The following is a 25,803-nucleotide window of genomic DNA, read 5'->3' on the forward strand; positions in this document are numbered from 1 at the left end:
CAGAGTTTACAAGTTTTCTGATATTGTAAATCGAATGTAGACGTTTTACGTCAAAATCCTAAAAAATAACAACATGGCTGTCATTCCTAAAAATAACTACATGGCCGTCATGTGAAACATATAGTATCTACTAGATTTTACTCAAGAAGTGTCCGATGAACAGAATGTTAATTGGAAATTCACAGACAAACTGTAATTTGACATAATAGTAGATAACAAGTACAACATTTTCTCTTTATTTGAGAATTATGCAGCCATGGAAGAGTGCTAACATCAGGTTATAAGTTGTTTATTAAAGAACTATGATGTGTTATTGTAATGGAATTGGGTAATTTCCTAGAAGACGGGCAAAATCCAACATGGCTGACGAAAACTACCAAAAACGTTCTGCCAACTATGAAGCCCAAATATCACCAAACATCGAAAAATCGAATATATATTCATATTTTTAAAGAAGAACAAGCCCTCAAAAAAAAAAAAATGAAAATATATTTAATTTTTTGCCTTTGATTTTTTTTTTGGCGTTTCGTAGCATTCGAACTTCATAGTTGATAGTACTTTTCTGGCAGTTTTCGTCGGCACAAAGAAATTTGTAGAATCCAAAAATCACGAAAACACAAAGCAAAACATAATTTATCATCTTACCAAATAAAATTCAATTCTCATTGACGTCTTCATCGACAACCACTTCACTTCCAGTATAAATGACACAGGCTTTAAGGCAATCTAAACTTAAACCATACAAGCAACAAAGAACTAAACCAACACTTTGTCGTACAGTCAACTTTGCATAAATAAACCACGTCTTTACACTAAATGAAATTCTCTTCGAACACTTATTACACCTTAACATCTACAGAAAATAAAGTAAATAATTCCTTTAAACCACAGAAAAACAGTTTTCTCCTCAACATTCAACACAATCCTTATTCACCAGCGAAAGAACTAAACCAAAATCGACACAAAATTTAATAAATAATTTCAGAACACGGATTCCTTCCTTTCCCTCTTACTTCAAAATCCAACCTTGTGCACACAAAATAAATTATTGGCACTGAAAAGTGCCTTTTCGTAAGCATGATGATGCGCATTCGACAAATGCAGACAAATCTACAATGTAATATCACTCACGTCAAACAACCAAGAACAACTGACATCGTCATTATCCATTCAAAATTAATGAAAATTCTAGAATAAATTACAACTATAACCAATCAAATCGAAAGAAAATCACAAAAATCATAAAATGACAAACTTTCAATAGCTTTAGCCATCAGACACAACATAACACCACTCACGTCAAACAACCAAGAACAACTGATAACGTCATTATCCAATCAAAATTAACGAAAATTCTAGAACAAATGACAACTATAACCAATCAAATTAAAAGTAAATCACGGCGACACCTAGTATAAAAAAAACCCTAGAACTAACATGTAAAAGTCACTAAAAGATCACTAACATTTAACTCTGAAATAAAAAAGTTGGTAATACTTACTATATTCAACCAAGTGCCCGTCTTCTATGAAATTACCTGGAATTGATATACAGTGTATTTTTCGTGACTGTGACACGGACAGCTTTCATTGATAAAGGAGATCAAAGTAAATAATATGAGATTACGAACCCACAAATTGCTCCTGTTACAAGTTACAAGTCATAATAGTTGTAGGGTATTTAGGCAATACCTCTTGCGTATATTTGGGATGTATATGAAATTTGAATGAATGAACGCGAAACCCACTTTTCGTCATATTATTTATTAATTAAATTACTTCAACATAACATTTTATGCCATCTCATAAACATGAGTGAATGCACAAATATTTACATCAGGTATTCAGAATTACAACTTCTAGTTGTTGCTATTGTCGCACTGTTGACTGTTGCATAATTTTTAATATTACTTATATTGTTCAGGTTATATCACATGCAATGATAATTCTTGCCGGAAGTTCTGCAGCAGTATACACAAGATACCTTATAGATGTTAGTATTTATTAAGCCAAATGGGGTTGCCCCACTACCCGGCAATTTAATGACAAATATTACAGCATATACAACGAACACAGTCGTTTTTATACTGTACCCAAAAGGCATGTGTAGGCCTACTGCAACAAATGCTACCGGTATCGAATAATTAGATCATTTGGAAGTATTGCATAATTTAATTACTCAGAAATATCCAATAATTGGATTATTTATTTAAATGAGTATCGATAATTTGATTGCTGGTACCAGTACCCACAAGTATCAAATAATTCGATTACTCAAAACTATCGATTTACTCGACAAGTTAGGGTGGAAAAAAGAACGAATTCATATAGTTTACAAATCAGAATAAATATAAATGAAAGATAAATGAAAAGTGTTGATCATTGACTTAATTATTCGATAGTTGCATTTTATTATCAAATAATTTTAGTATTTTTTTTTTAAAGTTAGTTATTTTACTATGCTTTATCAACACGTTTTATAATGTCTGAGTGAAATGAAGGTGATAATGCTAGTAAGATGAATGTAGGGCCTAATGCTGAAAGTTATCCAGCATTTCCTCGTAATGGGTTGAGGAGAAAATCCCAGAAAAAACCTCAACCAGGTAACTTGTCCCAACCAGGATTTGAACCTGGACCCGCTAGTTTCACGGTTAGATGTGCTGTTACTTCTTAGCGGTGAACAATTTCAGTGTAGTGTTCATGGCTAATAAACATGGCACTGTTATGATATCTGAGCATGCGCACCAAGCTTAGACATTATACTGGTGCTCAGCTTTTTCAGTCCGTCAAAACTGACCTTTCCTGCTGTAACTCGTAGTATATCTTATATTGCATATTTTCTTTCAAGCTAAGAAATAGTATCATATTCACATAAACAATCTGAATTGTCATATGAAGAGACTGAAGGAAATGTGTTGGCTCGTGACAGGTGAAACAAAATGAATTAAAATGAAATGGCACTGTCTATTTAAGAAATTTATTCTTATATGTTGTAATGTTTCACTAATTATATTTTGAGTAAGAGAGGTATTTTTGTATCAGAAATACTGGAAGGTTTTAGATTTTAATTGCAATGCTTCTTGAATCGTGAATCAGAAGTGGAATGGTCAGAAGAAAAAGAAATGTATAATAATAATAATAATAATAATAATAATAATAATAATAATAATAATAATAATAATAATTCTTTATTTATACTGGCAGAGTTAAGGCCATAGGGCCTTCTCTTCCACTCTACCAGGTCACAAAGTATACAAGCAGTTAAAATTTAACAAAAAGTTAAAGAACAGAATACTAACATATTACAAAAAAAAATAATAATAGCACAATAAAATTGACACTAAACAACATGAAAATAATACCATAATAGAAAAAAAAGAAAGTAAAATACATTGGAATATAGTGAAAGCAACTCATTTAGTACAAATGGTTAATATGGAAAAACGTAAGGAAGAATATATAAAAATGGAATGTAATAAAATAATAATAAAAAAGAAAAGAAATACGAAAATTAAATAAAATTCACGATAAAAAGGCTATGATAATAAATTCATTGACTGATAAAGAGAACAAAAAGGGGAAAGGAAGGAAAAAGAAATATATAGCCTATATTTTTACAAAACTATGGCAGAGAAATGGGCTTATAACTGAAAGGAATCTAATTAAAAAAGTGCAATTTTAATTTATTTTTGAAACTAGACAATGTCCGACAGTCTCTGACATGTTGTGGTAGAGAGTTCCAGAGATGAGCTGCAGAGACAGTGAAAGATGAAGAGTAGAAGGATGTTCTGTGTTTAGGAATGGAGAGTGTGATATGGTGTTGTGAGCGAGTATCTATTTCGTGATATGAGGACAAATGTTGAAAACGAGAAGGTAGGTAGCTAGGGTTAGAGTTTTGAAGAATATTGAAGAGTAAAGTGAGAGAGTGAATAGTTCTTCGCTCTTTGAGACGGACCCAGGACAGCATATTTAGTGAAGATGATGGCATTGAAGTTTCTCAGATTATTGGAAGGATTTGGTGTTCAAGATGTTGAATCGAGAGTTCTTATGCCTGAAACAAGAAGAAAAAGCCTTAGAAAATGTGCCTATTACAGTAGACTCTGTTTATCTTGGTCTTGATAATCCAGTCTTCTGGATTCATTTTCTCTCGTTCTAAGGAAAACAGTTGTCCTTTACATTTCTTGAACATGTAACTTTGTTTATATACTATACATATATACAAAGGTGTTAGAGAAATAAGTACCCATATTTCTTTGAGTAATAGAAGGCAATGAAAGAAGAAAATATCTTAAGTACCTATTTAGCATGTTGTCCTTTCAAACAAACGAACTAAGAACAATTGATTCACTGGAAGTTTTCGGTTTCTGCTGGCAGCTACTCTTACAGACATTTAAATGTTGTATTAGAAAAATAAATTATTGTAATGCAGTACCTTGCTAATAATTATTGGGAAGACTGTTACAGTGAGGAAAAATTTGCAATGCAATTATCTCTCACCTTCCACATATTTCCCTAATACCCTTTATACAATAATAACTGTGGTCTGCAAAAGTCTGTTTCAAGATTTTCAATTAAGTACACTTTTTAGCTTTTAGATACAGAAAGAGTGATGTTGTCTATCTATTCGTCATTTTAATAATATTTAAAATGCGCATAAATGAATTTACAATGAAGGTATGATGATACAAATTTTCACTACTGTATTCATCAAGAAATCATAAATTTTTTGGTATCATTTAAACAGTTATGAAAATGATTGAAATTATCCAATACTCAGTAACGTGTGGAAAATCTTGAATTATTTTTAGTATGGATCATTATCAGCAGCAGCATCTTCGTGAATTAGAACAATTGGTCAGTTACGTTTCAGGAACTGTAAAAATAACTGATTCTTTTATTGTTTTTTGGGCTGTCCCATTGTCCTTTTCCAGACAGTTTATAATTTAAGAGCTTATGGGGTTTCTCAGGAACAGAAAAAGAAATTGGCTGAGCTGCTGGCTAAAAAGAAACTGCCTACTGAAGGATTCACTAGAAGGCATGGTGAACAGAAGAAAAGTTCTAGGCAGAAGAAGATATCAGATGATAGACAACATTAAGATACATGGATCATATGCGGAAAATAGGAAAGGTTGAGAATGCTGGGTTTGCAATGAAAGACCTGCCCTTGAACAGAATATTATGAATGAGAGAGCGTGAGTTTCTGTCTGGTGCCCTTTTATTTTAAACTATTCAGCCATTGCTTTTGTATATGTTAATTTTTGTCGATAAGATGTTAAATTTCTAGCAAATTTATCATATTTCTTATGGTCCAGTAACATGTGTCCTGCCAGAGAACTTAGCAACTTCATCTCTGTTGCTTCTCTTATTCTTAATTGTGTGCTTATAAGTGTCTGCATCTCTACACGAATGTTGGGATTACACATGTTCTGTAAAATTGTCGATTTAGGTACAGAAGTAAAAGAAGCTGTGAAATAATTACTAAAGAAAAGATGTGAGCTGTATTTGGCAACAAATAAAGTGGTGAGTAAATAGGTTGAAGGAACCACAATGTCTCAAAAATCATTAAATGCCAGTCAGGTTAAACTCACAATCGAGTGAAAATATATACAGCTTAATAAACTTTCATAAAATAGATGAACTATTGACGGCATTTTTACTTATATATACTCAGCTTATCGGAACCACAATGTCTAAAAAATTATTCATTGAATTAATTTAAATTATTTCATTTTGTTAATATTTGATTTTGAAAGGATTTAACATTACTTGAAAAATCAGAACCATATTTTAAATTTTTTTACAGTGATACAGTGAATAGCTTTAACAATTTCTCTACAAAAATTTAATGTACTATCACAGTCTAGTATATACAGTCACGAAGCTTAAGTTGTTGAGGGTGCTAGGAACAATAGACTGTGCCGGTACTATAGTCCCGACGCTGTTATTTCCGGTGTGACTCCGCCTCTTTGCGTATGTCTTAGAAAGTGAAGGCTCTATAAAGTCTAGGTAGATAGTATCGTTCGCCAGTTTTGTTCTTATGTTGCCAAGCTACCATACGAGGAATCTATTTGCCACACCGTTAAACATTATCATGTCGTAGCTCCTATGATAATAAATCAAACGCATTGTAATTCAGCAAATAATTGAGCGGCAAATAACGTCTTTGTGTGCTTTCTGCGAACGCCAACGAAAGAGCTAAAATGGCGGGCGATTATATTAAGTATTTATCGAGCCCTAAGAAATGAATCAGCGAATCACAAGATGCTCATGTTTAAATGTAGCCGAATTGCAACGCGATCGGCTGCCGGAAATTAGAGCGACAGGACTATATTTCGCATTGTCTGTAATGAGGCGATAGTAGCGATCCTAGTGGTCAGCGACTATTTATGGATGCATATTCCCTACGTATTGAGCTTCGAAACTGTATATACTAGACTGTGGTACTATGAAGTATAAATTGCGGTGTTTGCAGAAAAAAAAATAACAAGGCCATAACTATTGCAATAAATAAAATTTAAAGATGTTCTCTTTTGAAACTAAGTAATTGTATAAATGGTCTTCTGTGCCGGTAACATTTTTAAAACTCTCAGTCTTACAGTCAGTCTCATAACTTAGCTACTCCAGAACACTTTTGAAATCTTTAACGTGTGCAGCAAGCCCAGCTGCACCAGTCATGCTAGTTTTAACGACTTCTGATGTATAAATATCCAATTTATCATAAGAGATCTAGATAAAGAAGCTATTCTGTATTTTAAATGTAAGAATTTCTCAGGAAGTAATATTTTGAAATATTATCTTTAGAGCTATGACATTTACTGATACTGTTTATTTATAAATGTAGCAACACTTACCATAAGGCAGTGGCGGTTCCTCGGGGGTGGGAAGGGAGGAACGTCCTCCTCAAATTTTCTTCTTTTGAAAGTAAATATCAAATAAAATATGTGCCTTGAAATTCTAGGAAGATTCGATAATTTTTAAGTTCACAGCTATAAGAAAAACTCAGTTGATCGAGTTTTAAACGACGCGTGCTCATGTGCCGTAGAAAACTGTGAGAAAGATGCGAGATTGTCTGTGTGGAGGAAAGGCACTCCATTCCTCCTCTACTGCAGTTAACACACATAGACAACAGCGCACTAGCGGCCAGAGAAAGAAGCAGAGTTTTAAAGGAAGTAAATGAACGGAGAGGGAGGAGATCCTCCTCTGAATCAGTCATGGGTGGGAATTAGAAACCGACTGGTCGTGCAGCAAGCTCGCTACCACTGCCATCTAACGATGTTCCATTCAACCGGACTATAACACATTTAGGAGGAGACACAACAAAAACAGTTTTAACGCAACGCTATGAAAGACACCATGTAAACTTTTTTTTTTTAAATTATAAATCAAAAATATTATTCATTGCACTTTATATAGGCTACTATTCATGGTTTGAGACTTTCGTGGATATTGAAAGTTAAAGTTGAGTTTATTTAAAACAAAGAGGAAGTAGTTCTACGTAGTTGACCCCTGAAATTCACTTCTATTCATTGTTTACTAGACAGGGCAACAGCCAAGTTGTCAGTTTTGTACAAATGTATTTGAAACTGAAAGTAGATACTCCAAACTACATCATTTTTAACATAAAAAATTAATCGGCCATTGGCAGCTTTGAACAATAATGATAGTATGACTTTACAAGAACTGACATTCTTCAAAAGCATGTGATACTGAACTTGTAAAATGTACATGTGGCAACACAGACCACGTGGGTGGGTGCAGTATTCTCGCTTTCCTCAGATTATTTCCCATTCCTTTTTCCATTTCCGTAAAACGGCTCTGGTTATGAGTTAGTAGCTAGTCTCTTCCAACACGTGTGATACTGTAGTGTGCTCGAAAAATGCTACGAGATTGTGAATTTCCTTGTAATTGTTAATTTGCGCAATTGTTCAACAATGAATGGAAGTGAAAACATAATATATTTTGGACAATTTAGGAAACTCAGTTTACAAAAACAGATTATTGCTATACAGAAGGGAAGGGCAACCCCAACACTACCTGGTCTTACATGTATGCATATAGGCTAATTTGTAGCATGTTTCATTCAAGAAGGTGTCATTTCATGCTGTTAACTTCTTTCCTCCTCTTAAGAAATATGCAGGAGCCGCCACTGCCATAAGGCTATATTTCATATACTTTTTAAATTATACTGACTGTAGATATTGTATTTTGGAAAACAATATGATAAGTAGCCTTAGTAGGAAGTACATTTAACCTCTAAATTGACACATTACTTGGTGTAGTTAAGGTGAATCAAATAGAAAATAAGACATTTTATTTGATAATCAACTCAAAATGTACCTCATCCCCAGTGCCCTTTGTTTATTATGTTTAACATAGTCTGTTCGAATTTGAATTACGAAATATGTATTATAGGCCTATGCTTTATCATTTCATTTCATTTATTGTATTCCATAGATCTTACATTAGCATTGAAGCTTTAATATGAGAAACAAGTTAAGATTTTACAAGATTACAATGTTTTGGCGAGATGAAGTTAGGCCGAGGATTCGCCATAGATTACCTGACATTTGCCTTAGGGTTGGGGAAAACCTTGGAAAAAAAAACAATGGGTAATCAGCCCAAATGAAAATCTAACCCAAGCCCGAGCGCAAGACAGGTGTTCTTAACCTGTTTTAGCCAAGACCCAAATATTAACCAAATACCATTGAGTAGAAGGAAGTTGAAAAAGAGATATTATATTACTGTAACAGGTGGTTCTTTTCTTGCGACAGCTTTAGTTACTGATAATAATAATAATAATAATCATCATCATCATCATTACAAAAAATGTTGGTATTAAAATCAGAAATACATAAAAATCAAGGTATTATACAGTAAGCTATAGATGCAATAATTTTAATCTATTTCATGATTTCAACCACAAAAAATCTTGAAAACTTTTAGAAATGTTTCGAAAAATGTAATAATAATATGAATAATTTCAAGGGAAAAATTATTCCGGGGCCGGGTATCAATCCCGGGACCTCTGGTTGAATGTACCAGCGCTCTGCCAACTGAGCTACCTGGGAACTCCACCCGACACCATCTCAACTTTTCCCTTTATATCCACACAACTCGCGTGGACTGACGAAACGCCAGAGACCCACATCGTGTGCACACAAACTCTGTGTGACTTGGAATTATGGTTTTCTGTTAATGTACACAGTGACGTCAGCCCACGCGAGTTGTGTGGATATAAAGGGAAAAGTTGAGATGGTGCCGGGTGGAGTTCCTGGGTAGCTCAGTTGGCAGAGCGCTGGTACGTTCAACCAAAGGTCCCGGGATCGATACCCGGCCCCGGAACAATTTTTCCTTTGAAATTATTCAAATCTGCTTTACAGGAAGCTTTACCTGAAAGACTAGATTTGCATAATAATAATAATAATAATAATAATAATAATAATAATAATATTCCATAAATTACTAAAATTTTATGTTAACCTACAAAGAATAAAATCTATGTAGTATGACGCACATAAATTCCAGACATGTTACATCATCGTGTTTTTGTTAATTTTGCAAAATATATTTTCCTTGAAATCCCATGCTAGTCGAAATTATTTTATTCATTAAAATATTTCTATTGGAGTGAAAGGCTTATATTCTTTGGTTTGAATTTTAAATATCAGAAATATTTAAGATTTGTCACAGAATTATTAAATATAAAATTACAACAGAAACTAAAACAGATGTTGAACAAAAAAGTTTCTGAATTTTGAGTAAAATTTTATCACTGATTAACTTTTCAACTTCTTTACTATGTTCATTTTTAGGAACTTACCTGACTTTATAGAACAATGAAGTAAAATTATGTAACTGGTTTGTTTGTTCACGTATCTGTTTGAAGTTGAGAATTCTTGCTTGACAATAATGTACCACATTTTTGTCCACGCTTCTATCCATCACTGTTGTACATACTAGAATTTGTATAATATCTATGTCTAATTAGAGTTTCATGTCACTTATAGGGCTGTATTTTTATATGCTCAATTTTTCAGTGAATTTTATGTTAAAAAAAAAGTTACTTTGATTGAACTGTCCAGTCAGACTGTCAGTACAGTTTCAATTGATTGGTTGTGCATAAAATGCAAACTTGTGTTACAAGTGTACTATACCAGGACTGTATTTTTATAAAATTCAAGTTGTATGTTAAACTTTGTTCCGTCCATTTTTTTATAACAATTAAAATGTGATCAACTTCTATGTAGAATGAAAGCTGTTCAGATCTACTTTCAATATGTGTCCGTTTTACATTTCTCTTACTGTAAAAGTTGCGGTAAATTATTGAAATTCGAAGTAATTTAAGTTATATTAATGGAACATTGGAAAAACTGTGGAAAAGATGTATGTTTGATTATGAAAATAGTTCAAATTTATGTTTTTGGTGTTCTGTACCAAAATTATATTCTGTATTTACAATTTTATGAATTGTGGTGTAACATTACACTTTACAGTACATCATTTCAGAAATAGTGACGTTTATTTTTATAAATTCATTCTGGAACAATTTTCTATCCCTTAAGAAACGTGTAATGCATACCATGTCTTCACTGCATTATATTTTGATTATGTTAGCATAAAAGAGAAGTGTGAAACAAGTGAAAATTTATTTTTGTATCAGTGTACACTTAGAAAAACATCAGCTTTTCTGTAATTCTGGAAGAAACTATAACAAATTAATAGTCATGGCCCAGGTGTTGAATGAAAAATAGCTGAATGTGCTTCGAGAGCAAGCCTTAATGTGTCTTATTCAGGGGTGTATATAAGGAGTGAGGGGTTACCGGTTTTGAACACTCCCTCCCCAATCTTTAACTTAAAATATATATATGTATATTTGAGTATTTTTTATCCATAATTATTTTCCCTTCTCTAATTTTTCACTGTCAGACTAACAAAATCTACATCGACATAAGGCATAGTCCTCCTACCCCTCCTTAAATATAATCCCTGTACTTGGTGCTGCGTCATGTTCGAATTATAACAATGCTATTTTTATTATAGAAAGTCCTAGTACCTAGTACCGACCTTGTAATAAAATGAAGCCGACACATTATGAAATGTAACTTGTGATACATCTTTTGACAGTTCTACAGTGCAGATGTTAAATATTGTGCATTGTCGATTTTGAACTCGTTTTAAGAGCAATATTCACCTGTTCATTAGTTTGAGTTCTGACTTTATTGTGAAACATTCGTTTAACATTTTGTGCAGTTGACAGTTCATATTTTTTAATATAAACTTCACACTCGTTCCAGGTTCTTTGATATATTTAAGCGACCGCAAAACTGAATTTTACAATTTTTTATCAAAAAGTCGCGTAGTAATTCTCGAGAGGTTAGTGAAAATTTCACACTGGCAAATGTTTCTTCACAGTCACAACGTGACGATGTTGTTGCAAACATTCTTCTCAGAACTATTTTCACATGTCCCTGTGAAAACTCAGCTAAGATAATAATAATAATAATAATAATAATAATAATAATAATTATTATTATTATTATTATTATTATTATTATTATTATTATTATTATTATAATAATAATAATAATAGTACTCAACATTTAAAATGCCGATAAGGTGAATTGTAAACAATTTTAATAATGACTCATCTCCTTGACAAAATTCTATATATGGTCTTATTACATATGAAAGGTACACGGGAATAATGATCAAGTTCCATTTTAGAAAGTTTCGAGAAAAACGAATTTTAAAGTTTAAGCACTTAATACTTTGTTATGTGTGTATTTAATAGAAATTGACGTAGTGGAATGTCAAGAACGATTATTTCTTATTACTAGCTAGACCACATGATAGTACTTCCTTTCCACTATAAGATAGCATTATTAACTCAATTTCGATTTTTGATGGACCTTGATCGTTTTTCCCGTGTACCCTTCATATATAATGAGAAATTCAGAGAATGAAATGTGTTCCAGAAATACAGTAAAAGCCCAGTAGAATGCTTTTGTCTAAAATTAAGAACTTGAGGATAGTATATCCGGTATAGTTATAGTAGCACTGATGTGTATTGTGCCAAATTACAGACACACAAGAAAAAGATGAATTACAAACGCACAGAACATATCACAATGACATTTTATTTATTTATTTACTTAAATACTTTAGCAGCAATTTATCATACAGTTGACGATGTATTCTTTTCTCTAAGCAATATTTTATAGTTGAATTTCCTTGTAACTAACATGTTTATTTATTATTCGTTTTGAAGTATTTTACTATAAATATTTGGTGATTATAAATTTATATGCCAGCATGGCGTTTTTATATATGGATTTGAATTGAAAATCACCTTCATGAAAAAGTCTTATTATAAATTTCTGTGAAGAGAATTTCTCGTCAACGTCTGGAGGGAATATTGTAATACTTTCTCTCTTATTGTATTTCTAAAACTTACCAATTTTGTGTATATAAGTATAATGTAATTTTGGGACCACTGAAATACAGTGCATTTATTTTGTTTGGGCTCGCTACTATACGGAATATTGAGGCGGCAGTTACATAAGTAGAAGCCAAATAGGCCGGCAGCGATAAGGTGGCATGATGCATGAGTCATTTGTTTTAAGAGACGTGTGCAGTGTGGTTTTAGTTCTCTGTTTGTGTCTACTGTTTGAGGCATGGTTCTAAGATTTACTGCCAACCAAAGAATAATTTTCATTTGTTATGAATTTTTCAAGAACTAATCATCTGCCCAGTGTCATAGAGAATTTCAGAAACGATTTTCTGGGGGTCGATCCATCTAATAGGAGAAAAGTTAATGAAATAGTGAACAAATTCAAAACTACGAATCAATATACAGGGTGTCCGGGACAAAATTTACCAATAAGAAAGTTTAATAACTCACCAAATAATTTATGGATGAAAATGCTGTTTGCGGGAATTGACAAAGGGACTTACAAAGTTTCGAATGACCACTAATAAACTTCTATGTGTGTACCTCTTGTAGCACGACAGATGTCCAGGCGATATTCAAGTTCTTGCCATGTGTTTCGTAACATCTCTGGAGTGACAATTGCACAAGCAGCGACAATTCTCCGATGCAGATCCTCCAAATCTGCCGCTACAGTCTTGTACACAATGTCTTTTATGTATCCCCAAAAAAAAGAAGTCCAGTGGGGTTAGGTCTGGGGATCTGGGAGGCCATGCTGTAGGTCCACCTCGACCAATCCATCGCTGAGGAAAGCATTCATTCAAGTGATCTGTAGCATGTAATGCATAATGAGGCGGAGCGCCGTCTTGTTGGAAAACATATCCCTGTGGAATTTGAGGAATGGCGTAATTTTGCAGCATATCAAGATACACATTTCATGTGTAAGTCCGCACCAAACATTAATCTTAGGGCTGTCTCTTTCCAATTCCCTCACTACATGCGGATTTTCTGATCCCCAGATGCGACAATTATGCCTGTTGACGATCCCACAGACGTGGAAGGTGGACTCATCACTAAACACGACCTTCTGCAGATATCCATTTTCAATATCAATTTTCAACAGCATGTCACTAGCGAAATCATAGGTGCAAGCAAGTCGTTTGGTTTCAACTTTTGAACCAATTGAATCTTGTATGCATGCAGACGTAACCTCTTGTGCAGAACATCGTGGATAGTTGACTTTGGAATTGCAAGTTCCCTGCTGGCACGGCGAACAGACTTACACGGGCTCCGTTGGAAAGCTTGCTGAATTCTGTCGACTTGCGCTTCTATCACCTTCTTCCCGCGTGGTGTTTTCTCTACAAGAGAACCGGTCTCAAGAAGCTTTCTATGCAGAGTTGTTATTGTGTGCCTATCTGGTGGTTGCTTCTCAGGCCACTGTTGTCTAAATCTTCTCTCCACTATCTTCGGATACTTGAATTCGGCAAGCCAATAGCAGCATTGAACTTTTTGTTGCACTGTGAACGCCATTTTAATTACAGCTATGTCAACAACAATGACCAAATGTTGCCAACATCACACATAAAACTTAAAATGCCCCTCTTTCATTTGCCGCAAATTTTATTTTCCTGTCTCCATTATTACGTGAGTTATTAAACTTTCTTCTTGGTAAATTTTGTCCCGGACACAGTGTAGAACAAGAAATAGAAGACGTCACATTTCAACAGAGGAAATGCTTAATGATATTGGTTCTTGATTAGAGTATTCGTCGTGAAAATCTCACGAAGTTGGCACAAAAAGTGACAGTGAGAAGTACATCAGCACATAATGCTACAAAATTACCAAAATTTCATCCATACACAGTTACAGAAGTGCACCCCTAGAGCCCGGGGACCCATGTAGGAGAATCAGTTTTTGCAACTGGTTTATACAGTGTGTACATGACGGCCATTTAGATCCACAATCTGTGATTTTAGTGACGAGGCGTGGTTTTCCTTGCACTCAGGAGATAACACTCAAAATAATTGGTACTGATCAGGAGATAACCCAAGACCTACACACAAAATTCCACTAAGTTCTGTATGTGGCACGCCATAAGTACAAAAACAAATAATCAGCCCAATTGTTTTCCATGAAACATTAATTATTAGAGATGTCCAATACCAAGCCTTAATTTTGGATCGGTCTTTTCCCCCAATTAACCGAAAAAGAACGAAGGTATGTACGTTCCAGCAAGACAGGGCTACAACTCATATAACTGCGACTTCATTGCATTTCTTATCACATATACAGGATGATTCACGACGATATACTATCCCTTATTTCCGAAGACATTCTAAGCAAAAAATGTCATATAAACGTTTGTCCTAATCTCAATATTTTCAAAGTTACATTAATTTGAAGTTGTTAATAAAGTACTTTTTTTCTTTAGTTTTAAGGGTAAAAAAATATTACAAATAGAGAATGAACTATTCAGAAGTGTCATTTATATAATTGGCTAGTGTTCTAAAGCTAAAAATTTGTTGTTAAATATTTTGCACAAATTTTATTTTTCAATTTTTAACTAAAAATGACATAATTCTTACGCACTTATCACAAAAATAGTTACAAATCATACGTCTTCAGGAATTTGATTCTTTATAGTTTAATTATGCATGCTAATGTACAATCTTAAAGAATTTACAAGGGTGGCGTAATTTGTAACAATTGTTGTGATAAATGCGTAAGAAAATGTAATTTTGTAGTTAAAATTCGAAAAAAAAAAATTCTGTACGAAGCAACTATGGGATTCACAACACATTTTTAGCTTCAGAATACTAGCTAATTAAAGAAATAATACTCCTGAATAGTTCATTCTTTATCTGTAATATTCTTTTATCCGTACAACTCCAACTTCAAATATAATTCTGAAAATATTGAGGTTAGGACAAATGTTTATATGACATTTTTTGCTTAGAATGTTTTCAGAAATAAGCTCCGTAAGGGTCGGTAAATCCTCGTGAATCACCCATCCCCATGTTAAAAATGGTAACATGTGGAAGAGAACAACTGCCAGGATCGCCACCGTCGATTGGGAATGATAGCTAGATGGAAGTACAGTTGCTCCATGCAATTCAAATGAGAGTTATAACGTGACTTCTTATGCAGTAGCTAGATGGCAGCATAGTGGAATTTATAAAAGCTGTTGCTGTCAAAGCCTATAAGGCTGAGCAATCTGTTATATACTCGTATGTAATCAGGAATTGCATGCAATTGGTGATGTCTTTGATGAGAGGGTAATTAGTGAAGAATTGTGGCCTGCTCGATCCCCAGATCTAACATTTTACGACTTTTATTTGTGGGGCAGTTTAAAAGACAGAGTGTTTAAATCAAAACCACGAGCATTAGATGAGCTGCAAAACAATATTTCAGAAACAGAGCTGAAACTTGTGAATGAAAATGTGTTTAGATACAGTCCCTGCCTAGCAGCAAATGGGGAACACTTTCAACATCATCTTTGAAAAGGTAAGCATTTTTTACAATTTCAAATTGCAAAAAACTGTCCACTCAGTGAACTGTTCAATGGCGCATATATTGAGCATCCATGAGCAGGCCCTCGCAAAATAAATAATGCACTGTATATGCCTTGATAGAAAATTTATCAGGCAGGATATTGATTGTTACGTATTAATATGAAAGGTGTCTTCAGATACATTGCGGAAATGCAAATGAACAGAATGGGAGTTCTAAGGTAGACAGAGATGGTAATTTTCGACTTGCCTTAATGTTTTCTTATACACAGTTTTTATAAATTAATATATTATTGTGATTGAAGTGTCCTTAAAATGTTTTATTGCCAATCTGTTGTAAAAGATATAATGATATGATATATCTTGTATATTTTATGTTCTGATTATGTTTTTTATGTGCAATGATTGTAGTATTATTGAATGAGCAATAGATTTTTATAAATTGTATTATTGTTTTAATTGTTAACACTTCCATTGTTCAACATTTGACTTTAAAAGACATAGCAGAGAAACATGTTTGACTTCGCGCATGAAATCATTTAAGCATTTGGTAAAAATAGTGATAGAAAATCCCAGATTCGACTTGCTGATAATATTCTTCAGGACTAGGGTTCCCAGACATATTGGAAAAAATACGGGACATTTATCAGTTTTCACTGAGTAAGTTTAGTATGTGCACTCATCAAATATGCCAATCTTTCAAAGTGTGTTTGTAGTAAAGTTTACTACACAAACACTTTACTAACTAAGGGTAAGTAAACAAATAGTAAACAAAATTGTCAGGGAGAATATGTGCATTAAGTTTAAGCTTCTTTATGTAAGTTGGCTTCAAATCGTTTTTACTAAGTTATTACAGAAACAGCTACAAAATACACTACTTCATATTCTTATAAATCAATCCGCTTTGGCCTTGCAATATTTCTCTGAAGAATTAATTTCACTTAATAATTGTTTATTTTGAAGAATCATGTATGAAAAGCAACTCAATCCTCACTGAAGAATGATTTTACAACAAGCATTGATTTTACTGTTTTTACAGACAATTTATTTTTCTCATAAGTCCATAGAGTGTTAATGCGAGAAAATAATCTTTCGACACATGCATTTGTTCCAGGGATACACATAATGAACTCACACTACCCTCTTCAAATTTGAGAGTTCTCCTTCAGTACTTTTAAAAAAAAGATCCACCCAGACTTCATCTAAACATTTGGTGTTGCTATCACTTGCCTTCAGAAATTAATAACTCACAATAATTGTTTCATAATAGCCCATCTACAATGCAATGATGAAGTGCGATGTTTGTAATTTGTAATGTAGAATAGACATTGTAACTTTCCATTTTTTCTCAGTTTAGAATTCTAAAATACAGGACGAAAAGCTGTCCTGAAGATTTTTCCAGGACAATAGGATGCATTAGCAAAAAATGTGACGATCCCGTATTTTACAGGACATCTGGGAACCCTATTCAGGACACATTACCAGTGGTACTGGTATATGACGTGTTTTAACAGAGATTGTGCTGTACTAATTTACTTTATTTAACCATTGCAGGATTATTATAAGAATATAATAATTAAATTTACTTGAGTAAGAGAACTTGTACGGTATTTTTACATCAATGCTTTGTTTTTAATACAGGGTGATTATAAAATTTGATACATTTTTTAGAAAAACATTTATTGAATTCGAATCAATTAACTGCCATTTTTAATATATAATTTAGTATTATTTATATTTAATAACTATGGGGCGGATGTTGATGACCTAAAAATCTACTTAAGATTTCCATTAAAATGCCCTTAAACTAATGGAAAAATGACATAAAATTAAAAGAAAATGACATTTAAATATTATTCAAAGTACTCGCACCACAACGTCTTAAAATTAATCACCTTGTTTCAATGACTGCCCTGTAAATGCCGGAGAAAGGAGGCAACTACAAATAACGTTATTCAAAATTGCATTATTTATGATCAAACAATAAGCATGGCCAGCAAAATAACCTGTTTGAAGTTCCACAACCCGCTAACTATTCTGCATTTTCATATTGTGAAATAGAAAAATGTCTAGTGTATTGTTCGCTTTTTGTTTTATATTGTTGCACTAAATTCGGAAGTGGCGGGGTAGTTCTACCCTTATTCACTATATGTAATTTCTCTCCTAGTGGACTAGAAGAGAATGATTTTTGCAAAAGATCTTTTACAGTGTACATTTCCAAGTGCTATTATCATTAAATAAGTAATTTAAACTGTTCACCTGCGCTGGCACACAGCTATGAACCCTAGTAAAACCTAAACACAGTAAATTCACTCACACAAACAGTAAACACACTCGTCAAACACAATATTTTGTAATGCTACAATTGTCAAGTTGACCTGCCTGTATACAGGACGACCTGTGAGCTTGAGAGAAGCGAGTATCCCCACCATGCCACCTTGCGTGCGCAGAGAATTATGGCAGAAACTCTCAACAGGGGATGTTCTTTTGTACGGACAGGACAACCAGACCAGACCTCATCCCACTTTGTCAGGCAGAGCGTACGTTATAAAACGAAAGCCTTCTGGGGATGGTGTTCACATTCAACCAGCAGGCATTTAAAATATTTAAATGGTAATAAATTAAAATTATTCTTGAACTACAGAGGTGTGAAAATTATTAGAATAATCTTAATTTTAAAAGTTTTTTAATAGTTCCTTCACAAATATTCATTGAATTGATGATTATTGGTATATAATACGTGGTACAGTCATTAAGTTCTGACACTGACGCCTAAAGGGTAGGCACCCACAAGAATCTGGATGTCTCAGAAGATGCCGTGTGATACGGCATACACTTAAACAGATCGACATCCTCCCTCAATATAGTCGCCGTTGGCCGCTATGCACGTCTGCCAACGTTTGTGTAGCTGCTGGAAGCACTGCTGAAAGATGTTGGCAGGAAGACGCCGTATGGCTTCTCTTGTGGCAGTCATGACCTTTCCGGCCGCATAAAAATTACGCCCACGTAGGATTGATTTCATGAGGGGAAAGAGAAAAAAATCGCATGGTGTGAGATCAGCAAAACAGCGACCTGTTGCCTTGCAAGTTCCTCTTGGACAAGGATGGAGCGATGTGCAGGGGCGTTGTAGTGTAGCAACAGCCAATTCTTCCTATGCCAAAGCTCAGGACGCTTACGACGAATTGAATTGCGTAAACGGCCAAGAATCTCTTTGTAGAGGATCTTGTCTACAGTTGCACCTTGTGGGATGAATTCTATGTGAACAATTCCATTTGAATAAAAAAAACTGTTAAAGCATCACCTTGCCTTTTGACCTGTCTTGTTGCAGATTTTTCTGTCGTGGAAATAATGGCGTTTTCCAGGTGGCGGATTGTCGCTTCAGTTGCGGATCGTAAAGGAAACACCATGTTTCGTCTCCAGTTATGATCGGTTATAGCAGTTTCGCCTAATTTCTGACAGAACGTGACGTTTGCCCGTTGCTCAAACTGCAACATACTCGAGTTCCGACGCGCTCATTCAAATCACCGTCACAACAAAGACCGTAGTTCTGCTTACACTATATGCACGTAACTGTATGATGCTGGGACGAGAGACTAACTGACAAGGTACCATATCACGGCGCCACCTATCCGTTCTAGTGCACCACACCGCCACTATGCCCTCAGTCTCAGAACTTAATGAATGTACCACGTATTACTATACTGATGTAGGATATATTTACTATTAACAATGCCGGAAAGCATTGTTGTCCATTGGTATTTTTCTTATTTTACAATTGTTATGGGAATTCAGAAATTATTATATTATGTTGACGGAATTGGAAACATAAAAAATTAATTAAGAAATGCTTTAAACAAATTGTTCTTTGCGTTTACATTGTTGTGAAGGTTCAAATGAACGTATATATCTGTTTTGTGCATATAATTTTTTATGTTTCCAATTCTGCCAACATAATATAATAATTTCTGAATTTCCATAACAATTGTAAAAAAAAGAAAAATACCAATGTACAACAATGCCTTCCGGCATTGTTAGTAGTAAATATATCCTACATCAGTATAGTAATATATACCAATATTTGTCAATTCAATTAATATTTGTGAAGTAACTATTAAAAAACCTTTAAAATTAAGATTATTCTAATAATTTCCACACCTCTGTATATACGTCAACTTCCAATGAGATTGCCACGCATTTAAATTGTGATAAATTAAAATTATTGTTGCATTATGTAAAATAACTTAAAATAAAAAATGAGATTACCAAATTTACAGGGTGTCCAGCGCACACCTTGAACACCAGCAATATACGCCCCTGCTAGCACATAGTGACACAGTTCTTTCTCAGCGAAGTTCCACAAGACCACCGTGCAATTCCACAAACAACCCCCACATGAAACACCTTTCTTAGCATTATAAGTGATATCTTGAGCACCGCATGCTGGATACGTTTCTTTACATAGTCAATGGAGTTGATCTTAACCTGCGACTTCATGTATCCCCATGTAAAAAAGTCGAGAGATGTGAGATCCAGAGACTGTGGAGCCCAAATGCATGGTAATCCCCTACCAGTCCACATAAGTGGAAATGTGTTATCTGGGGGAGCTCCGTCCTGTTGGAAAACCACTATTTCCAAGATGCCGTCCTGCTCCAGCTGTGGTTGAAGGAATAGACACAGCATATTTGATACGAAGCACATTCTGTGAAGAAGAATGGTCTGTACATCTTGGACATATGATCTCCAGCCACACATTGATCTTTGGAGTGTCTCTCTTGGCTGTTCAACTGCCTACAATCTGCAGTTGTGTTGGTTGATCGTGCCACACATGTGGACAGAGTTGCCAGACGTCCTGGATTTCCAAGGATTATTCTGGATTTTAATGGTGTGTCCTGTGTTCTGAATTGAGTTACATTTGTACCAGAATGTCAGAAGAATTGGAAAAATACAATTTTTTGCTCACTTCTATAAAAAATATTTTTAAAATTCTTTATTCATTTTTTCAAGACCCTGTCCAACCTATGTTCAATGTCATCGTCAATGCTGCCTGGCATCTCCTATCGGGTTGTATCGAAATAGAAACGATAATACTATAGTATGTATTAGGAATTATACAGATCTTTATTCTTTACTGTCTTTAGAAGTTAATTTATTATTGCTAGAATTTAAACACTATATCATGCATTTTTTTTCTGTATAGATCAGGCTGTAATATGACATTATTTTTCCAGATTTCATCAGTAATTCAAAGGAAATTTCATAATCTAGCAAAAATGTAACAAAATCAAAAGTTTAGACTCTGTATAATTAGTTAAAACACATAAAACGACTAAAATCAGTTGTATTGCAAATTGAATTAATTAAAAATGTTATGTTAAGGTAGGAATGCAGTATCGTCACCTGTCCTAGATTCCTGATGAGAGAATCTGGCAAACTCTGCATGTGGAAGGTGGCTTCATTGCTAAAGAGCACAAGTTCCAGCAAAATTATCCTCTTCCACTGCCTGGAACAGATCGTCACGCATTGCTTCATGGCTTGGCTAATTGTTCCTTTTCAGCTTATGCACGATTTGGATGTGGTATGTCCGTTTTTTGAAAGTGTAATGGAGGATCTTCCACAATGTCGATTGCGGTACATCCAGCTTCCTTCTTAGCCTCCTGGTTAGGGTGACCAGACGCCCTCTTTTGACCGGACATGGCCTCCTTCTAGGCCTCTGCCAGGGTCCGGGCAGATTAAAAAAAAAATCAAGAAATATCCTCCTTTTCGTAACTTGTATGCCTCTTATCTATTTTGACGCCTTTTTCAAACAGTTTGCCTGTAGATGGCAGCTGCATCGACGGAATATACTCTTTCTGTCTTCTTTATTTGACTTTCATATGTAGCTAACTGTATAATCATTATTATTAAATTTTATCATAATTATTTTGTAATAAAATAGATATTGACGTAATTTAAAGTACAATATAGGCCAAAGTCTCAATCTAAATAGCCACCGGTGTAGCTCAGTCGGAGGTTCGATTCCCGCTTGGGTTGATTAACTGGTTGGGTTTTTTCCAACTGTAACGCAAATATCAGGTAATCTATGACGAATCCTGGGCCTCATCTCGCTATCACCAATCTCATCGATACTAAATAACCCAGTAGTTGGTACAGCGTCGTTAAATAACCAAGTAAAAATAAATAAGTAAATCCAAGTACATACATAATATCTTCTGCCCACTTTTTTTCGAATAATGTCCTCCTTTTTGAATATATATTATTTTAATGTACCGAAGTACATATGATATTTCCATGCAGATATTCTGCGTCATCATACGATGAAAGAGTAATGGAACGGAGAAAAATTCTCTCCGGCGCCGGGATTTGAACCCGGGTTTTCAGCTCTACGTGCTGATGCTTTATCCACTAAGCCACACTGGATACAACTCCGACGCCGGTCAGAATCGTCTCAGATTAAGCTCCAACTCTTGGGTTCCCTCTAGTGGCCGCCCTCTGCACTACGTCATAGATGTCTATGAATGCAGGACCGAAGTCCACATATGTGCTGAGGTGCACTCGATATGAGTGACTAGTTGGCCGGGATCTGACGGAATAAGCGCCGTCTTAAATCACGAAGTGATTTACGCATATCATATATATTATTTTAATGTACCGAAGTACATATGATATTTCCATGCAGATATTCTGCGTCCTTTTTGAAGCTTTGTGTCCTCTTTTTTATTGATGTAAATCTGGTCACCCTACTCCTGATTGATGTTTTCGGACTTCGGGTAATTGCAGCCTCTACCTGTTGTACCATTTTGGCCGATAAGCTGTTCCTCCTGGAACATTTAACTTCCTGCACACTACTTGTTCTCTTGAATTTTTGAACCAGTAAGCTGATATTGACTGACGGGAGTGGGTTTGTGGAATATTTTATTCGGAATATTTTTTTTCTCAATATATTAAACAAAATATTTATCTTAACCTCCTCAAATGTTCTTATATAATTCATAAAAACTATGTAAGTCTCTAGATAAGTGATTCCCAAACTTTCTGAAGACACGACCCACTTTTGGGCGAGACTTCTGTTTGCAACCCCCCACTACTGTACTCGTTTTAGACTCCAATCAAGAAATACATATTCCTGTAAAATTGCAAACAATTTGTTCTGAAAACCAGTTGATACCACCCAAAGTACGATTTTAAACAACAGCTTTTAGAGTAAGTTTCTCGTCTACAATTGCCATGAAAAAAAAAGAAGCAAAAAAAATCTCCTTGAACTTGAAAATGATGTCGCTGTGTGTGTATCTAATTCTTAGTTCAGATTTGAAAAGCTACATTCTGAAAAACAGGCACATTTATCACATTCATTATTTTTTACTTTATAACTATTGAATCATTTTGTTATTTTTATGTTAAACGTTTATATTTATGTTTCTAAATACAAAATAAATGTATATCATAAGACTTTTTTGTTTGTTTTATTTTGTAAATCGTCTCGCGACCTCCACTTTGGGAACCACTGATCTAGATGGTATAAAATGGTAATTACACTACTAGAGTACCTGATGGGCTAGTAACCTGTTCTAGGGAAATTTATTTACTTTCAAGCAGTGGCGGTTCCTCAGGGGAGGGAAGGGAGGAACGTCCTCCTCACATTTTCTTCTTTTGAAAGTAAATACCAAATAAAATATGTGCCTTGAAATTCGAGGAAGATTCGATAATTTTTAAGTTCACAGATATAAGAAAAACTCGGTTGATCGAGTTTCAAACGACGCATGCTCATGTGCTGTAGAAAACTTTGAGAAAGATGCGAGATTGTCTGTGTGGAGGAAAGTCAATCCATTCCTCCTCTACTGCAGTTAACACACATAGACAACAGCACACTAGCGGCCAGAGAAAGAAGCAGAATTTTAAAGCAAGTAAATGAACGGAGAGGGAGGAGATCCTCCTCTGAATCAGTCATGGGCGGGAAATAGAAACCGACTGGTCGTGCAACAAGCTCGCTACCACTGCCATCTAATGATGTTACATTCAACCGGACTATAACACATCTAGGAGGAGACACAACAAAAACAGTTTTAACACAACGCTATGAAAGACACCATGTAAACCTTTTTTTAATTATAAATAAAAAATATTATACATTGCACTTTATATACGCTACTATTCATGGTTTGAGACTTTCGTGGATATTTGAAAGTTAAAGTCGGGTTTATGTAAAACAAAGAGGAAGTAGTTCTACGTAGTTGACCCCTGAAATTCACTTCTATTCATTGTTTACTAGACAGGGCAACAGCCAAGTTGTCAGTTTTGTACAAATATATTTGAAACTGAAAGTAGGTACTCCAAACTACATAATTTTTAACATAAAAAATTAATCGGCCACTGGCAGCTTTGAACAATAATGATAGTATGACTTTACAAGAACTGACATTCTTTAAAAGCATGTGATACTGAACTTGTAAAATGTACATGTGGCAACACAGACCACGTGAGTGGGTGCAGTGTTCTCGCTTTCCTCAGATTATTTCCCATTCCCATTTCTGTAAAACGGTTCCGGTTACGAGTTAGTAGCTAGTCTCTTCCAACACGTGTGATGCTGTAGTGTGCTCGAAAAATGCTACGAGGTTGTGAATTTCCTTGTAATTGTTAATTTGCGCAATTATTCAACAATGAATGGAAGTGAAAACATAATATATTTTGGACAATTTAGGAAACTCAGTTTACAAGAACAGATTATTGCTATAAAGAAGGAAAGATCAACCCCAACACTACCTGGTCTTACATGTATCCATGTAAGCTAATTTGTAGCTTGTTTCATTCAAGGTGTCATTTCGTGCTGTTAACTTCTTTTCTCCTCTTAAGAAATATGCAGGAGCCGCCACTGCTTTCAAGGCTCAAGAAAATAACATGGACAATATGACGAACCCACAAGAAAAAAGGACAAACGAATATGGAAAAAAAAGAATTAACAAAGTATGATAGAGTACTTAGAAGAATGTAAGAGAGAAGTTAATTGTTACTATTAATTATCAAATTTCGTGAGCTGAAAGAGTTGTGATCAGTATGTTGGTGAATGGATAGTTTTGGATGGAGATACAGATTACCATGTTACTCAGTCTAAATCTGGAACATTTGTTTATTGCAACGATCATGATAGAAATCGTTTGCATTAGCTCGCAACTAAATTTGTTACGAAATGAAGGCCAAGAAGCAATGAAATCAATTGAGATTAATGATGCACCATCTCAATTGATCAGTGACCCTCATTGTGATTCATCTTTGTCAATATCGGTAGGTCTACTGCAACATTTGGCAGGATTCTAACAAACGTAACATTATAAAAGTGTCTTCATTGTTTGAGTTTACGATAAAAATTATCTACATCCAACAGCATTACAATAGTGCAATGAGCACACACAGAACAAAAATGCCCACAGTAAACTTATAGGATACTGTCTTGGCTTGACTTTTCCAGGGCGGATTTGGGACTGATCCTTTTGTTAGGCTTCTATTGGCTCACTGGCGCCCTATACATGTCATGAACGTCGAAGTTCGACAGCATGAGTGAATCCGATGCTGACAGTGGGTATCCCACTTCAGCCCTGGCAGAGTTCGGTTCCATTCACAAACGAGAACCTGATAAGTTCCAGGGCCCAGAACACCCAAGTCTTAACTATATCAACATTGGAAACCCGGAATACTCCCAAGACTTTACCCCAGCCTTTTTGTAAGTATTATCGATGATAGATTATTTATTAATTATGGTTTAACGACGCTCGCAATTGTTGAAGTTATATCAGCGACGCCGGTGTGCCGGAATTTTGTCCCGCAGTTCTTTTATATGCCAGTAAATCTACTGACACGAACGTGTCGAATTTAAGCA

At 34.7% G+C, this 25,803-nt stretch overlaps 1 protein-coding gene across 1 annotated transcript in view; it reads right to left on the reverse strand.

The window, feature by feature from the left end:
- Positions 1-25,803, reverse strand: part of LOC138692833 (hemolymph lipopolysaccharide-binding protein-like) — a 558,083-nt gene that overhangs the window by 237,876 nt on the left and 294,404 nt on the right. The window lies entirely within an intron of this gene.

The sequence above is a fragment of the Periplaneta americana genome, chromosome 2 (assembly GCF_040183065.1).
Source record: "Periplaneta americana isolate PAMFEO1 chromosome 2, P.americana_PAMFEO1_priV1, whole genome shotgun sequence".
In the NCBI taxonomy this organism is placed as follows: domain Eukaryota; kingdom Metazoa; phylum Arthropoda; class Insecta; order Blattodea; family Blattidae; genus Periplaneta; species Periplaneta americana.